A 6,674-nucleotide genomic window follows, 5' to 3' on the forward strand; every position below is an offset into this window, starting at 1 on the left:
CACCTACCTGTATAGTTCATTCTATTTGATCATGAAGTTTGCATTTTATGCGCAGAATGTGCTCCAGCTTCTACCTCCTCCCTATGGTTTCCTTACTCAGAACATAGTGGATCAGCAGGTCCTCACATTTCTATACACATGAGCTTATGGAAACTGAGACAAATTTGAATACTTCCCCTGTCTATAACAATTGAAATGTGTACATATGTTTTGAAGTGAGAGATATCCTCTGAAGGGTTATGTCCTTTTCCTATTAAATTGGACCTAAATACAAGTATGTACTATCAGAAAATCATGGCAGAGAGATTCCATTAGAACTTTCTCTCCTACATGTGAACAAATTCCCTCTGGGTAATGTGGTGGGGCCCTTTCCAAAGCCTCAGCCTTAGGTGTATCACATTCTTCCACTCTCGTGTAGGTTTTCTCTCTCATTCAACCTCTCTCTCTCTCTCTCTCTCTCTCTCTCTCTCTCTCTGACACACACACACACACACACACACACACACACACACACATGCACCCTACTTCTGTTTGCACATGGAGGTGATGTTAGGTGAGTAAAATCCAGGCTGAGCATTTTTGCATTTGTGACCTTGTGGATAGGAGACAAATTTGGAATCTCCAGGGAACTATGCAGTGCTCAGCACTGTGGGGAACACTCAAAAGCTTAGAATGTGGGCAAAAGTAACAGGAGATAGTGACAGTGGCATTGTGCTATGAAGATACTGTGAACTCTACACCAAATCCAATGACATTGCCAAGTGGGAATAACCACAGACGTCCATTAGAAATTCAAATATTCCAAACACACTGTAGGAACACACCAAGGGAATACACCCAGGGAATATTTAATGTGAATTGACCACATATATCTGAGAAGGCAGAAAATCTCAGTTATGGTCAGGAACTTACCGATTACTGGCAGTCAAGTTTGGGGAGGGAAGTGAGCACAGGGCAGATCAGCCAGTAGGTTTTTGTCTCATTTCCCCTCTGCCTGTGTCACTGTGGTTACACGTAGCTGCTTCCACTGCCATGGTTTGACCCGCAGTAGTAGACACTCTCATCCTCTGCCTGGATGTTCTGGATGGTCAGATACCGATCCAGCCCAGAGCCAGAGCCTGAAAAGCGATCAGGGATCCCAGCTCCCTTGTCTCCAACAATGCCACTAGTGCCTACACGCATCACAAACCGGAGACTCTTCCCTGAGCTCTGCTGGTACCAGTCCACTGAGTAACCACTGTAGCCACTGCTCAGGGTGCAGGATAGTTTGGCAGTTTGTCCCAGAGAAGTTGATGCTGAAGGTGGCTGTGTCAGCACAGGCTGGGAGAGGGACCCTAGAAAGAGAGATCTTCATTAAAGATCCAGTAGGGACACAAGAGAAGAATTGTTTGAAAGGAAAGAAAATGGCTAATGTGTTGGGAAGAGCACTGGAATCTCTATGGAAGTGGTGGCCATGACCTATACCTGACCTGTGAAAAGAGGGAGGACCATGATGAGAAGAGGAACACAGGCCATGATGGAGGTGTCTCAATGCTGAGTCTTTCAGGCACTCAAGTGAATCAGGGATCCCAAGTCTCTTATCCCCTCAGCTTATTTCTAGGCAGGTTGTTACCCCATCTCCCCACCCCCATGCAAATATGCTCCTTACCAAGCTTGTTAATTTATAGGAATGGAGATTCAGAGAGATAATGCAATTGTATTTGTTTTCAGATCTGTGGCTCCCACTGGTGGTCAGACATTTACCACACCCACAGGACTCAGAAAACCTTCCATGATCCCTGTGTCAGAGCCTGTGCATGGAACCCAGTTGCATGTCCTACAAAATGGTAGGCTCCCATTGTCTCAGGAAATCTTCATAGTGCTTCTGCTTATTTGTTGTCTTCACTGGGATGCAGCTGCTACATCCTGTAATCCTGGAGCCCGTAAGTGCCACCTGTCCTGTCTTTCACTTTTCAGTGGCTCAACAAGCACTAGTAATGAGCCCACCTAGGGCCAGAGCCCATCCTTGGATCTGAGAGAGAACAGGAGCAGCAGACCCAGTCACTGTCATGTAGGTATTTGATCCTTTAAAGGTGATGTCCTACTCACAACTACCAACTCGTGCTGAGTGTTTCTGAGGAGCCTCTGACTAGCAACTGACCCATGGAAAAGGTGACCTGACACTAGATCTTATTTAACTCAGAATTCTACTGGTGAAATTAGACTCCCCAAGCAATTGAGCTAAGTATTTGCAGATTTTAAAAGTAGCTTGCTTTTGGGTTTTTTAGGTTCCATTCTCCAAATTTGAATTTTCTTTAATGAGATCCTTTATATGAAAGTTAGTGTGATGAACTCATTTAAATTACACAGAAAATAAATCATGGTTAAATCTTAAAATTCTAATTTTTTAAGTTGTTTTTGACCTATGTTTCAGTGTTTTTACTGTATTCATGTCATGTTTGTGCAAAATGTAGTATTAAAAAATCAAGAAAACAATGGGGGAGCAATGACACAAACAATGTATGCACATGTGAATAAATGAATATAAATTTAAAAAAAAAGAAAAGAACAATGTAGCTTAAGTATTCTTGCAACATATTAAGCAAATTCAATTATTTTTAACCTAATCTCCAAAACTCTGGAGAGTTTAATAATCTCTGGAGTCATCAAACCTGTGCATTTTTAGCCTAGTCCTACTCCTATAAAATGAGTTAAATGTGCCTCATCATCCCTGAATCCCATATGACAGTACTGCAATCACAACAGGATGGCTTTATTTTGGGAAGACAAGTGTCTATTCACCAGTCTTAGCCAGGGTAGGTTGGGTAGTAATTCCCCAGGAGAACTGTTAGTATTCTGTAGAAGAATGGTGATGGATGAGCTCCACTGCCGTATTGTCAGATAGCTTTCATCATCTACAGTGGAATATATGGAATGTTATGTTCTGCATTGGAAGACAGAGTCCTCAGGATTCAGGAGACTATGGGACCATTATGAGGAGAATGTTGAAAGTGGGGAGAATCAACAGCTGAGGTAAAGAAGAAGAAAGTAATAAACTTCCCAGTCTTATCTAAGATTTCAGTACAGGTGCATATTCCAATCAGGGTATCTGGGTTCATTTCCCAACATCTCTCAAGATCTTGACAGTAGGATTGCCATGCCTCATGTTGGCAGGAGGAATTATTCACTTTGCCTGGAATTGATGAAGCCTTGGCAGCCCTGGATTATTTACTGCTCCTGCAATTTGGCCCTAGCATGGACTTGATCTGGAGAGGTTAGGAAAGACAGCTGGGTCAGGTGAAGGAAAGGTGTGTAGATATGTCTCAGGTGCAGAGAAAAAGGACACCAAGTAATTCTTCTACAGAAAAATGTATTACAGTCACTTCAGATAGTCGCCTTTTGTACATTAGGTACCAATCATTCAAGCTTATTTTTAAAATAGTCTTTGTACATTAGAATGATGCACCTGTGTAGTAGATTGCAGGCTGCCCTAACAAAAAGCCACAGACAGGGTGACTTTAACAATAGAAATTTATTTTCACACACTTTTTGGAGCCTGGTAGTGATGTACCAAGTTGGCAGCAGGCTTCATTTCTCCTGGGTGCTCTGCCCTGTATTGCAGATGACCAGGATCTTTCTGTGTTCTCACTTGTCATTTGCTCATCCTGTATTGTCTGTGTCCTAATTTATTCTTATAAATAAATCCAGACATATTGAACTATGTCGCTACTCTTATGACCTTATTTAGTCATCCGTTCAGGCCCTATTTCCAAAACAGACACATTGGTGGTTACATGTTCAAGACGTTATTTTGAAAAACAAAATTCACTCAATACCAATAAAAAACTACTATGATTATTTTTGTTGGGGATGATGAGTTCGAATAGTGTAAACTATGTAAATGCAAAACACTTTGTGTATATGTTTTCATATATGTATATTTTAGCTTGAACATTTTAAATTGTGAATACATATGTATGTATATGTATTTATAGTAAGGTGCTTGGTACTCGTAGCCATAAGTTTCTACCAATTGAGCGACATCCACAGCCCTGAAGCTGAGAACTCTGAATAGCTACAGAGACAGAAATTAAAGTGTCTGTCTGGCAAAAGGAAATCATCAAACTCACACCTAATCTTACTGTGACTTGCACAAGCCTAGGTCATATCTCCTTGTTTTTGAATAACAACAAGGCCCTCCTTGGCCATCACTTGGTTAAATCGACCTACCCAGAGTCAAGTGTCTTCATAATCAGGATTGCAGGGGTATGACCGCATGTGTTCCCCCAAAACAGAAACTACAAGACCAGAGAAAACCACCTTTTTAAAAATCTTCTCGGCTCCCACTCCTCCATTTCAAGCAAGAGAGCTTCTCTCTCCATTTGTTCCTATTACTGTCCTAATTTATCATCTTTAAATAAAATAAATCCTTTCCATATTTTCACCTCGTGAGGTATGCTTATTTGTGATACCCTTTGAAGTGCTTTGCATCCTGAATATCAAGCTCCTGTGACTTGTGTGGAAAGAGTTGGGCAGAGAGGGGCCTTTCTTGTGAATTTATTCTTCTTCAGTGGGCTGTGCGATCTCTATCAGTGCTTGGTGTATCTCTATCTGTGCTTGGTGTTCACCAAGCGTAAAACTGGCCCTGTGAGCTATGCTGCAAAAGAGACCATGAGGAAGGGTGTGAGCTGTACACCTCAGGAAACTTATGAGGATAGTGCTTCCATGGTGAGCAATGGACACAGGACCCTGATCATTGGTGCACATGATCCTCCACAGTGGGCCAAGAGCCAGGCCTTTCCTTGTCATATCTTGAACACTTTGCATGTAATGCACACTCAGCATTTTTGTGGCAGTGTATGTGTTTGACCTCAAGAGCACATGCTTTCAATCAAATGCTCTAGCACTTAAAACATGCCCCAGGCCATTCATGCTTTTTTTTTGCAGGTAAATTCTCACACTTTATACCTGTGCTGCCTCCAGCCATGATTCTCTAACCTCTGCCTCCCAAGTAACTGGGATTTCAGGTATGCTCCAATGCCATCACTGCAGTCTCCATGTTATTCTGCAATGCTTCAATGTTTCTTGCCATAGTTCTACAGTACCCTGCACATGTGAAGTTCAGATTGCTTTTTTTGAGCAATCCTGGAATTCAGCCACCTACAGATGTATCTGCAAAAAGCTGAGCTGAGCTTGCAGAGATCTGAGCTGCTTGACAAGACACCTCTACGTATTGCAGCCAAATCTAAATTCTCTTTGCTTCTCTCCTATACCAGAGCTTGACAGAGACATAATCATCCCTTTCATAATGCTAAGCTCAATTTCCCTTAATGGTTAAAATTTCATTGTCACAATCACTTCCCAGGAAGTTGATGCTAACATAGTGCTCAAAAATGTTTATATGAATAGTTTAACTTATATTTTCTTGGGTAAACTTTTTATCCACTAAACGATTACTCCAATACAAGCATCTGTTAGTCAGTAGAGAATGAAGGGATTAATAAACTGAATATGACAGAAAGCAGTACTTCAGGAGCTCTTCACCATGCAGGAAGAATCAAGGAGCATCTCTCTTGGTGCTCTTTTGAGATGCGCAGGTCCTTGGGCTATACTTTATTATTATTCTAGACACCAAATAACTGATATATTTCAACACTAAGCAAATTGTACAAACATGGGTGATACTTCTTATAATTAAACTAGGGTAAGTGAGCAGGTGGTGAAACAAAAAACTTTATATTTATTTTATAGGAGTTTTACCATCAATCTGGGAATTTGAGAGGTACCACAGGCTTATTAGGAAACAGAGGACCAAGATTTCCTAAGGTTTCAGAACTCAGTGAATGATGCACAGAACCCGGCCCACTTGCATGGAAAATAGAAGGGTCAGAGTACAAAGGACCTGAGTTTCCTGTGTCATATACCCTGGAATTTTGATAGCCAGGTGTAAACCTATATCATGCATATGGGAGCTAAACATTTCTCTGAAGTGGAATGTTCTCTCTACATCAGGAGACATAAAGAGATTTTCTTTGCATGGGTTCCCTGAAGGTTAGATAAAGAGCACCAGAACTTCTGGTAGTAGATCATATGGAGAAGATAGATTGTGTCCCTTATGTCACCTTTCCTATAAATGTGAAAGAGAGAAGACAGATATTATGACTTGGGGGCTAATTCTAGCACTAACTGTAATTGCATTCATGTCAGATAATTTAAATTTGGAAAAGAGTCACAGTCCAAGTCCCTGAGAAGTCTGAGTTATATGTCCCACTTCCCCATCTACCTGTGTCACTCTGAAGATCTGCACTGTGCCCAATCATATCAATCATATAGTCATATGTCCCTATAGAGGCCATCATCATCATGATGGTTACAGTCAGTCTTATCATGAGACTAGACCACAGTTATGACAAAAAACCCATCATTGACTGACGCAAGTTTTGATCCAAAGTAGTGGCTGGGACCCAGAACTCTGGTGCTCATTTGAGTCTGAGTAATAGTACAAAAGATAACTAGAATAGCTTCCTGGTCTCTGTGGTACAGATTCATGTTTTTCTCAGCCACGTTGATATCAGCTTTCAGGGTGCATCTGAGTATGTCTTCTATCCCCAGGAATGTGGAGAAGAAAGTTTTCTGAGTCAGTACAGGCTGAGAGAGGCAACCTGCAAATACAGACGCACAGGGTGGGTTATAAC

The 6,674-nt window shown here is 41.4% G+C and overlaps 1 long non-coding RNA gene across 1 annotated transcript; it reads right to left on the reverse strand.

Annotated features, from left to right (window-relative positions):
• Positions 1-1,252: 1,252 nt before the first annotated feature.
• Positions 1,253-1,618, reverse strand: LOC141418830 (uncharacterized). The gene is made up of 2 exons (XR_012443467.1): positions 1,470-1,618; positions 1,253-1,334 (listed from the first exon to the last, which is right to left on the reverse strand). It is a non-coding gene; the product is annotated as an uncharacterized lncRNA (long non-coding RNA).
• Between the last annotated feature and the right edge of the window lie 5,056 nt (positions 1,619-6,674).

Source organism: Castor canadensis, chromosome 18, assembly GCF_047511655.1.
Source record: "Castor canadensis chromosome 18, mCasCan1.hap1v2, whole genome shotgun sequence".
In the NCBI taxonomy this organism is placed as follows: Eukaryota; Metazoa; Chordata; class Mammalia; order Rodentia; family Castoridae; genus Castor; species Castor canadensis.